The following is an 11121-nucleotide window of genomic DNA, read 5'->3' as shown; positions in this document are numbered from 1 at the left end:
GGATGAAGAGGGGTGTCTGTCTCCAAGCTCGTAGGCTACGGAGCCCCACTCTTTGCTTTCCAGCCCCTGTGCAAGGAGCCGGCTACAGCGCTTAGCACATGGGCAGATCCACTTGTGGCCTTGTCTCGGAGCTGGGGACATAGGCTGGAGCCTGGAGGGGAAGCCGCTGCCATGGTGGATCCCAAAGGTCTACTGACCCAGGACTCGGGAGTCTGGTCACAGCTGCTTGTGCAGGTCAGCGGGGTCCCCAGAGAACTTGGGCTCTCAGGTGTCACTTGTCTGGCAGTTTCCTGGCAATAGTGTGTGTTCTGCATGGTCAATAAGAAGACTTCAAAGATGCTTCCTTGGGAACAGAAGCTAGGGACAGAGGGGCAGGGATTCCTGTCCAGGAGAAGGTAAGCAGCGAACTCCATTTGCCTGGATGGACACCATTGGCCTGTGGAGCAACCCATAGGTGGAGAGCCCAGGGCATGGTCTCTGGCTGGCAGCATTCGCCAGGGCTCGTTTTCTGTTTTTTCCATCCCTGCCCCTTCATCCAGGCAGCACTGGAGCTTTCTGGCACTCCATGGAGCCTCTTCATTTGTGGGTTCCATATTAAAAGTTTGCACCTTTCTCACCCCAAACAACACATAGGGCTTTTGGGGTTCTGTGTGGACTTGCCCAGTGTTACAGACATGGGAGTTGACCGCAGCTGAGGCGAGAGGTGATAGACTGCATTTCCCTCATGTCTTCTCCATGAACAAGAGCCTTTGCTGAGCCAGGGAAGTCCGAGCCTTTGTGCACACTTTTCATGCACGGGTTCACTGTTTATAGTGGCCCCAGATGTAGTGCTCAATTGTCCTGTGGCATTGCAAAGTGTGAGGGCTGTGATGTGCCACACAGAGAAAACATATGCATGAAAGCAGCCTCGCTTGAATGTATTGGTGCTGCAGGCCACAGGTTCACTGCTAAGGAGCACATGATATATAGGAAATCGGGTGTGTACACAGAAACACACGCAAAGCGAGGTTATGCGTCAATCCACTGTGCAGATGGCTCTCCCAGAGGCTCTTGGGACTTGATGCTAGGCATCTCCCAGAGCAGGAGCTCAGGACTCCTGGGGGCAGGACCTGAGAGCCAGCTGGGCAGTGGGGAGAGAAGCTTTCTGAATGTTTTCCCAGTGCGGATTGGTAGTGGTGGCATCGTGAGGTGCTAATGGTACTGGGTGGAGGGTGCCATGGGGCCTCTTCCCAGGTAGTTGGTGTCCTAAACAGAGTTGGAAAAGGCACGCAGAAAGTCAGCAAAAGTGCACGTTTGTGGAAGGTGGAAAAGAAATGCTTGCAGAGTGAGAGCAGGCCAGTAGAAAGGCTCACAGTGGCCCTGAGGGTAAGGGACAGGGATTCCTGGTGCCAGTACTATTGTTACTGGGAGCAGTGTGAGGCAAACACTGTTCTGTCAGCCTCAGTCTGATATAAAGGGTCCTACTGGAGAACTCACTGGGGTTCCTGCTGCATGTAAATGGGGCAACAGGAGCAGTGTCTGCTGATTGATTGTGCCCTCATACAAATGAGGGATTGAAAGAGCACCTTCTGATTGGTTCTGGGAGCAGTGGCAGATTTAAATGAAGGATTGTGGCAGCACTGTTCTGATCTGAGGGGTTCTATGGACTGTGGTGGTGGTGTCTCTGTGACAAATGTGTGCAGATTCTGTCCCATTTGATAGAATTTTTGGGGTGGCTAAAAAGATAGAAATATAAAATAAAAGTGGCCTTGATTTTAAGAATGAGGAAGGAGAATCCCCCGACCACTGAGGTCTGGCTTTTCTCTCTGCTGGGCACATGTTGTGGGGGCATACATATAGCTTTGGTCTGGGGTGGTGCCTAAGGGGCATTACTGATGCACAAGTAGCTCACTGGAATTCATTTCCCGCCACAAGTAAAACCTCAAGATAGAGCCCCTTAGTTTCACCTCCCAACCTCACACTGCTGCAGTGCCCCATTTAGAGCAACATCCTTTCATTCCTGTCTTTTTATTATTAGGAAAAAGAGCGTGGTTTTTCTTTTCTTTTTTTCTTTTTTTACTACTTTCTGCTGAAAGGAGGCGCAGTATTGAGGTTAGGAGGGTCGACAGGATGATGGTTGATGCCCATGTAGAAGCTGGTGCCAGGTGTTTCAGCCAGGACAACTTTATCACTGGTGAATGCCCTCACGTTAGACTGGAAAAACAAAGAGACAAGGTGTTATGAGGAGGTGGGCCACTATCATACATAAGGACCCAGGTGAGGTAGAAGAAAAGGTGCCTTTGATTTAGATATGTCATTTTATCAGGACCATGTCGAGGTAGAATCATTGCCACGGTGAGGTAGAATTCTGAAAAGTAAGTGTGGGGTTAGGAGGAGTGAAGTTATGAGAGGTGATAATTCCCCCATGTGAATGGGGGAAAAGTTAAGAGGGAGGTAGGTAAGACTTGTCAAAATCCTTTTACTGTTTGCCATCTGTGTGAGGCCTCAGGCTCCATCACACAAGGTCACACAGGCCATGTGTCAATGTGGGAAGTCACACAAGAGACCATTTCCGCTGCCTCAGCCAGAGTGCAGTGGGCTGGGAGGAGCCCTCGGTGCTGGCAGTGAGCTTGGCTACAGAAGTCTCCTCTACCCCAGAGCCAGGGCTGCTTTCGCCTCCACTCATGGCTGTTAGGTGCAGCCAGAGCCCTGTCTCCCTATGAGCCATCCTGGAGGAGAGGGAGGAGGAGGAGAGGGAGGAGGAAGAGGAGAAGGGGTAGGAGAAGGAGGAGGAGGGAGAGGAGGAGGACGAGGGGGAGGAGGACGAGGGGGAGGAGAAGGAGGAGGAGAGGGAAGAGGAGTAGAAGGAGGAGGAGGAGAAGGAGAAGTAGGAGGAGAAGGAGGAGGAGAAGGAGGAGGAGAAGCAGGAGGAGGAGGAGGAGGAGGAGGAGGAGGAGGAGGAGGAGGAGGAGGAGGAGGAGGAGGAGGAGGAGGAGGAGGAGGAGGAGGAGGGGGCAGCCCCACAGTTTGAGCACAGCCCAGCAGCCCAACCCCCAGGGCGCTGAGGGGAGGCTGAGGCAGCCTAGAGCCTGGCTGGCCTGCAGCCTCTCTCCTTTCTTCCCTGGCACAGGCTCTGTTCTCTTTGCACAGTGAACAGACAACCAGGAGTTGGGGAGTGTCAGAAGGTACCTGTAAGCTGTGATAAAAAAACATGATGAATGCTTCAATTAAAAATAAAGACATTTTATTAAAATACAACAAGGAGAGCATTCTGCAAGGAGGGGATCCTGCCCACACTGTCAAGCCTGGGAAGGAGCCACCTGCCCTACCTGTCCTCGCTCCTCCCCCTGCTCACTGCCTTATTTTGAGTGGCCAAGGCAGCAGGTAGCTCCAGCCACAGTTAATTATTTGCTCTGATTGGACTTCTGTGCTGAAGCTCTTGCTGGGCTCACCAGAGGGGCCGCTGCTGCCACCTAGTGGTGTCCTGTGATACGACATGGTTGGTGCGTGAACCTGGACTGTCCTAGGAAAGGAAGGTACAGTTTGGGTGCAAGGGCAGGATGGGGAATGGAAGCAACGCGGCCCTTACACGCTGGAGCGGTCCATGACCAGACCCCGGGAGCAGGCATCTGCAGGAGGGGGGCAATCCAGCTCCCCAAAGGCTGCGCAGAATACGTGAAGACCATGATGAAAGCCCCACGGAACACGCATGCTTTCCATTTTGAAGAATTTTCTTGAAGTGGCACAAAAATTTGTAGGCGCACTATCATGGAGTTTTTATGGAAGGAATTTGAAGTAAATGCAGTAAACTGACTTCTGGATCTTCTACATCTGGCCAGGGAACTTGAGGCCTGCTACTGACCTGTCTAAGGTGCTTCGCCAGCGAGGGCGGTGTGCCCACATGAGGGAGAGCAAGGCAGGTACAAGGCACAGAGCGGGCACCCAACAGCGGTCAGGTTGTGCTCATTTCAACTGCGTTCCTTGTTCTTAAAGCAAAGGCGCACAGCTGCGGTGAGCAGGCCTCCGTGGGAAAGGAGAATCAGCATTCACAACTCACACGCTACCTCAGCACCTCCTCTGCAGCGATCTGCCAGCGATCTGTGCTTGTGCCCCTGTACCTGGGAGGGAGCCCGGAGAAATCCCCAAACCCTCTGCAGAACTCTCTGGAAAATGCAGGAGGACGAGGTCCAAATGCCTAAGTGTAAATTCACAGCAAGACCCGAGACACAGCAAGACACAGGTGACATACGGTATTTTTCTTTCTCTTTCCTTCATCCTCTGAGTCCAAAATGGAGTAAGTCCAGCCACTAAAATGCGACTATCAGGCAGGTTCTAAGAACACTGTGAAGTCTACTTGGTTTCTTTTTCTCAGAAAAGAATACATGAATAGTCCCAAAGTAGCAAGTTCTTTTAAAAGAGGTGGTTTGCTTCTTTTTGTATTTTGTTGTACTTTTCTTGTAAGAAAAAATAGGAGAGAAAGAGAGAAAGACAGGAAGAGAAAAAGAAAGATAAAAAGAAACCAGGAGAGGGAGAGGGAGAGAGAGAGAGGATTCCCATGATGCCCAGTGGCTGGACTCCGCCCAGGAAGCAGTGTGAGTCCCCTGCTTCCCTATCATCTCTGGTGGCACCTAATTCTCCTCCTCTGAAGGGAACAAAGATGCCATTCACACCGAGGATCCCCTTCCTGCCCTAAGACTACAAAGCTCTGTGGCTCTGGAACCACAGGCTCACCTTAGAACCAGCTGGGGATGACACCCTGGTTTCCAGCCTCTGTGATAAGACTGAGCTGCTGCCTCCTCCCCACCTGGCGTGGCTTCTGTCTGAGGCTCTGCTCCAGGGTGCTCCCAGCAGGGGCACAGGATGTGGGGCAAAGCCACCGGAGGAGAGGGTTGTGGAGGCCAGGGAGATGCCTTTCTGGAGGGGCAGCTCCACAGATGCCCACGGCTGGACAGTGTCACTCAGACCAGAGCCACAGCCCTGAGCTGCATGCTATGTGGGGCACCAGCAGCGGGCGAAAGGAGTCTCATGAGTCCCTGAAGCCCCGCCTGACTGCAAGGCGGCCCTGTGCAGCTGTAAGCAAGGCCCTATTCCAAAGAGCTGGGTTCCCTCTTGCCCCTCTCGCTGTGGCCATGGGCTCTACCCAGGAAACCTGGGCTCTGCCTTCAGCAGCCTCCTCCCTTCCCCAAGCCGAGTGTCTTTTAGGTGAGTTTGCAGGAGAAGGTACTAAGCAAGCTGTGTGGGTCCTGGGCAGGACGAGCACCTCCACTGTGCCGGGTCTTCTGGAAAGTGGGCTGTGTACATCTGGTCCCAGTGACACAGGACAGGAGAGCACGGTCCAGGGCCGTGAAGAAGACACAAGCGATGGAGGTCTCTGTGCTGACCAAAGTGACCTGTGCCTGGGGTTTGCTGCCCTCAGAACAATGCACGTGACACTCCAGGTGTGATCTTTGCCTGAAGTGTGGCCAGGGAGTCGGCGCAGGGAGGGGTGTGCGTGCCCAGCTGGGCTCAGTGTGCAGAAACCCACCAGAGACGCTCTGCAGAGCAGAGCTGGCCTGAGGAGACAGAGCGGAGGAAGAAAAGCTTCTGAGGGTTGGGTCTGTAGCTGTGGGGACAGAGCCACGCATCCAGCCTCAGGACAGAAATGCAGCAAAAGGGGATGAACTCGAAGGCATGGACAGAGGGCTGAAACTGCCCCCATGGGGGTGGTGGTCTCGAAGGCTGGCTGTGAGGATGACCCTGCAGAGGCGCTGACCACAGACTCATCAGGTGGTGGCCCAAGGCCTCTCTAGAACAGGGGACCACTCCCGGGCATGGTGACATCCATAGAGCCACCTGCAGGCTGGATGGGGAGGTCAGTAAAAGAGTCATAGAGAGTCTTGCGAAGCACAGTCCCCAGGTGAGGAAAGAGGCTGGGATCCAGGAGGACCAAGGCTGCCCTGGCCGACGGGTGACATGGAAGTCTGCCCTGGCAGCAGAGCAGCCAAGTCATGAGACAGATGCTAAAGCCGGAGGGTCAAGAAGCGGGGAGGGTAAGTGTGGGGAACTGCTCACAGAGGTCCCAGACATTCAGATAGTCGTCAACCACCATAGCCCCGAGACACCGCACTGTCTGCAGAGCACCCCAAGTCAGATCCCAAGATCCCATTGGGCTGGGAGGAGGAAGGAGGTGCCTGGGCCCTGAGGGGGCAGCCGGTCACTTCACCAGGAAGGGATGCTCCTCTGAGAAGCTGTCAACCCACCAGGAAGACAGCAGTTCAAGCCCAGCTTGGTAACTGAATAGCTTAGTAAGATCCCTGCTGAAAATTTTTAAAAAGTTAATTTAAAAAGGGTGGAAATGTAGCCCAGCACAGAGGCCCTGAGTTCAATCCCCAGTAGTATCATGAGGGAGAGAGAGAGACAGACAGACAGACAATATAGATATTAATGGCTTAGTAAAATCCCGGTTGAAAATTTTTAAAAATTTATTTTAATAAGGGTGGATTGCAAGCAGGCAGTCGTAAGTTTGATCCCCGGTACCGATAAAAAGGAAAAAGACAAAAAAAAAAAAAAAAAAAAAAAAAAAAAAAAAAAAAAAAAGGGTGTAAATGTAGCCCAGCACAAAGGCCCTGAGTTCAATCCCCAGTAGTATCATGAGGGAGAGAGAGAGACAGACAGACAGACAATATTGGAAGTGCAATATTGGGAGTGCAATATTGGAAAAGCCCTACTTCCCAATTTCAAAACTTGCTACAAAGCTACATTAGTCAAAGCGGTGTATAAAACAGATAGATATTAATGGCATAAAAACAGATACAGATTAATGGAATGGAAGTAAGAGTCCAGAAAGGAGCCTTTACATTTAGGGCTAATGATTATAAGAAATGTATCAAGATGATTCCAAAACGTCAGCCTTTTCAACAAATGATAGTGGAAATCTACTAATAGCAGTTATTTAAATATTTACTGAGATAATTTTAATAGAAGCTTAGAAAACTTTCTGGCTCTAATCCTTTGGTTTTTGTAAAGAGGAAGAGCTCGGAAGTAGATGAGGGTGAAGAATTCGCTTTCCTGTCCCTTGGGGATGGCAGGCAGGAGACGGGTTCTCCAGAAAGAGAAGGTAAGGATTAAACATGGGTTCCCACATTGAAACCCAGGAGGATGGGGACCCCAGGGGAGCCAGAGTGACAGATGAGGAGGCCGCAAAATGGAACCGAAACCAGTTCATCCTGAGCATCTACATGTGTCATACCAAGATCCAAGTGAGAATTACCAGCCGGCTGAGACCTCAGCAAAGGTGCATTTCCAGAGGCACCAGGGCAGGAAGGGCACCCGGCATTTGCCAGTCTGTGCTTAAGCGTCTGAAGAGAGATTTGAAAGGCAAAGGGTAAAAAAATATTTTTTCACTTCCAAGCAGAGATCTAAAGGAATTCTCTGGAATTTTGAGTCCTCAGCAAGCTTTTCAAAAACCTGGAGATTTTGCCCCGATTGCCCACTGGCAGTAGTAGCCCACGCCACGCTCGTCCCAGGTGATGCCAAGCACCCCCGAGGTCCTGGTCCTCCGCTCTGGGAAATGGGTCACACATGGAGCCCAGCGGTGCAGTGTGGGAGGAAAGGCTGGGGTGCCTGCCCAGGGGAGCCCTTCCTGTGGGGGGACCCCATACCCCAGGGCTGCTGCTGTGCGTGCTGGGAAGCAGAGCTTGGGGCTCAGGTTTCCTCCCTTTTGTACCAGTGGGAGGTGAGTTAGGGCAGCTCCAAAGGAAACCATTGCAGACCTGAGGCCACATTCTGCACTCACAGGTGATGGAATAGGGCATCACCTCTGCCTGCCTCATCGCGTCCCTATGGCCCCTAACCTGTGCTCACTTGGCCTCACGTGCCTCCCTAAGGCCACAGCTCTGCAGGACTGGGTCTGGAGCGTCTGTCACTTGCTCTTGCAATTATGAAGGCTGAAATTTCCATTCTTTTTTTAGGAAGAGGAAGGAGAAAGAGTGGTGATACGGAATTGGTCAGTGCCGTCCAGAAAGATGACTTGCTTTCCAAGCCCACAGCTAGCAATTAAGTTGAGTGGTCTTGGATCAAGTTCTGGGATGTAGTCCCCCTAAATTGAAAGCCTGCAGCCCCAGCTGGAGACATGCCAACGCCTTGACCTTGCTTTGAGGACAGAGGAGCTGAGCTGCCCCTGCCCCAACCCCTGAAGGCTCAGAATAGGCCCGGTGAAGGGCGCAGTGAACTCAGGGAGCCCAGCTCTGGTTCAGGGGGCACGCAGTGGGAGTGGGCTCTAACAGGAGCTGTGTAACAGGATGGATCTCTACTCCAGGACCCACGTCCTGCACTCAGGACTCTACTGTGAGAGTCCCGGGAAGGAAGAAAAGTTTTGCAGAAGCGGGAGCTGCAGTTACTGATCTTGGGCATGTTTTGAGCCATGCCAGGAGTGCTCCATTTTCTCTGCATTGATGATGAGGACAATCAAGCTTGTTTTCTGCCTTAAAGGCGATCTTGATTAAGGGGCATAAGGTACAAGAGAGAGTGAGGAAAAAGCTTGGGACCCGCAGACAGTGAGCGATCCATGCATTTTATTTCAAAGAAACTATAAGCTCCGTACGTGTCTCCAGTCCCTTGGTGCCTGCCACGCTGCGCAGTGAGGTGCTGCCCACCACACACCCTAAATGTGCGGGACAGGTGAAGTGAGCAGTCAGACAGCTAGAACAGACGTGCCGTCTTACTCCACCTGCCCACTCGACCCGCCAGCCTCACGGTGCAGGAGAAACTCACTTTTATTTTAAGTCCCTAAACTGCTCACTCTTGTGACCCTCCTGCCTCAGTGTCCCAGAGTACAGGGATTACAGGTGTGCATCAGCACGCCTGGCCTCCTTCCTTCTACATTTTCTTTCCTTCTTTGCTCTCTCATCTCCTCCCCTCTCCTTCTCCTCTCCCCTCCCCTCTGCCCTCCCCTCTTCTTCCCTCTTCTCCTCTTCCCTCCTCTCCTCTCCTTGATTTCGTGCTGTGTAACCTTAAGGGCCCTGCACTGAGCTCTATCCTCCATCACTGTTTATTTTTTCTTTTGAGACAGGCTCTTGCTGAGACACTAAGTTGCCCAGACTGGGCTCAGGTTTGCAATCCTCCTGCCTCAGCTTCCCAGAGTGCTGAGATTACAGTGTAGTCTCACTTTCTTCCTTCAAATTTCGATGGTGGAAATTTAGATTATTAGTTTGAGATATTCTTCTAGTACGAGTCTTTAATACCCTGGATTTCTCCCTCTGCATGGCTTTATTTGATCTTCTTCTGCAAATTTGGGCACGTAGAATTTTCCTCTTCCCTCATTTAAAGATCTTTCTTAATGTCTCTGGGACTTCTCTGTGGTTCATTCTGAAGTGTATTGTATAACCTCAGGTTCCTCATTCTCGCTGGTGTGTGTTCAGCCGTCAAGGACACCCCATCTTGGCGTGCGCTCTGTGTGTGCGAGGGAAGATCCTTGTCCTGCTTTTGGGAGGTGCAGTGCTCCCAAACTGGGAGCATCTAATATAATGACACAGTTTGGTTTCAACTGAAAAGCTAGCTGTAAACACATTGTGCTAACAGTTACCGAGAGAAGGTTGGAATGCATGTCAGTGTCTGCCTCAGCTCATCCAGATACGGGCACAAAGGAAGAGGAGTAGAGACGGACACACTGTGAAAACGGGGCGCTTGATGATGTGCCCAAGAGGAGGAAGGGACGAGTTCACAGGTGTAGTCAGGGACAGCAACACTCTTCCCTCAGGTCCCGGTGACACTGCAGGTAAGGATTCAGCAGGACAGAGAAGAGCTGCAAACACCGCCCCCTGGGAGTGACAGCTTGGGAGCTACCAGTTCCTGCCACCCAGCCCTGCCTCCCTGCTGTGTGTTGCAGTTAACTCATGTATTACCTTTATTGACCCTGAAAATCCCACAAAAATGTGAGGACTGTTCATTTCTCCTAACAGAATGTGCACTTGGAATTCCAGCGAGGGTCAGTCGCACTCCGTAACCGTGCTGGGCCTGGGAGTTGACCCACAGCACCACAGCCATGGTGGCCTGCTGTCCTGGTCACCTCTCTGCCTGACTCTGCAATGCTCCCTGGGCATCAGGCTCCGGCCCCCTCTTTGCATTTCTCTGGCCAGAGGGCTGAGACTCTGTTCACCCCACTGTGACACGAGGTTCCCAGGACTCTTGCACCCCTGTAGCCAGAGCAGAGAAAGCACCGAGAGAGAGAGAGCAGGCTCCACACCTCATTCTGCTCTCCTGAGGTCCACTCAGGGGCTCAAACGGTGAAGTTAAGTCAGGGAAGCTGGGAGGAAATCCAACTGCAAGACTTCTAACCTTTATCTTTTCCAGTCTTCCTACTTCTGATTCCTTTAGAACAACCTCAAATTGATGCTCTCCGTGTTACTCCCCAGGTTTTGTAGCTGAAACATGAAGGTGCCGTGTGTGGACTCCGTCTTACCTGGAATCATAGCTTGAAACTACGATAGACAGTGACAGTGACAGCCTGAAATCCAAAAGTGACCGGAACGGCTGTGCAAATTGCCTGTCACTTCACACAGGCTCATAAAGGAGAGGGCCCCTCTCCAAACAAGGACATATTTTCAGAGTGAAAGAAAGCAACTGGACAAAGCGTGTAACCAGTAGCCAGAGCTCGTGACCACCTTAAATCAGGCGATGCCCTGGGGAAGTGGCTCTCTCTTCTGATGGTAAACTCTGAGGTCAGCTGTGCAAGCCCGAGGCCCTTCACTTGGTTGATTTCCATGTAGAAAATGTAAACACGCTCTTGTGCCCCGTGCTCACTAGTCATCTGCTGGGTACCCACGTACCTGGGGAAAACAAGTTGTCACCCTCACTGGCTCTGTTTCAGGCTCCCTGGTGCAGCTGGCACAGTGGGAACCTCTTTTCCAGAGCTAAGGACAGAGCCCCAGATCACCCACAGCACCGTGACAGCAGGGTCTGGGGCCGCAGAGCTTCTAGAGCTGGAGACCACAGAGAGATGCTGGCAGAGAGATGCTGCATGAGCTCCTCCTGCCTGCTGGGACCCGCAGGATCCTGCCCAGAAACTTCCAGGCCTAATTTATACCCTTCAGCTCCCTGTAACTTCTACACAGGAATTTCCAACAAGCATGTTGCGTGGTCCCAAAGCCACAGCGGTCTGTGTGA

This window comes from Cavia porcellus, unplaced genomic scaffold (genome assembly GCF_034190915.1).
Source record: "Cavia porcellus strain 051 isolate PalLab524CR breed Dunkin Hartley unplaced genomic scaffold, mCavPor4.1 scaffold_18, whole genome shotgun sequence".
NCBI lineage: Eukaryota > Metazoa > Chordata > Mammalia > Rodentia > Caviidae > Cavia > Cavia porcellus.
Note: the sequence above shows the minus strand (reverse complement) of the source record.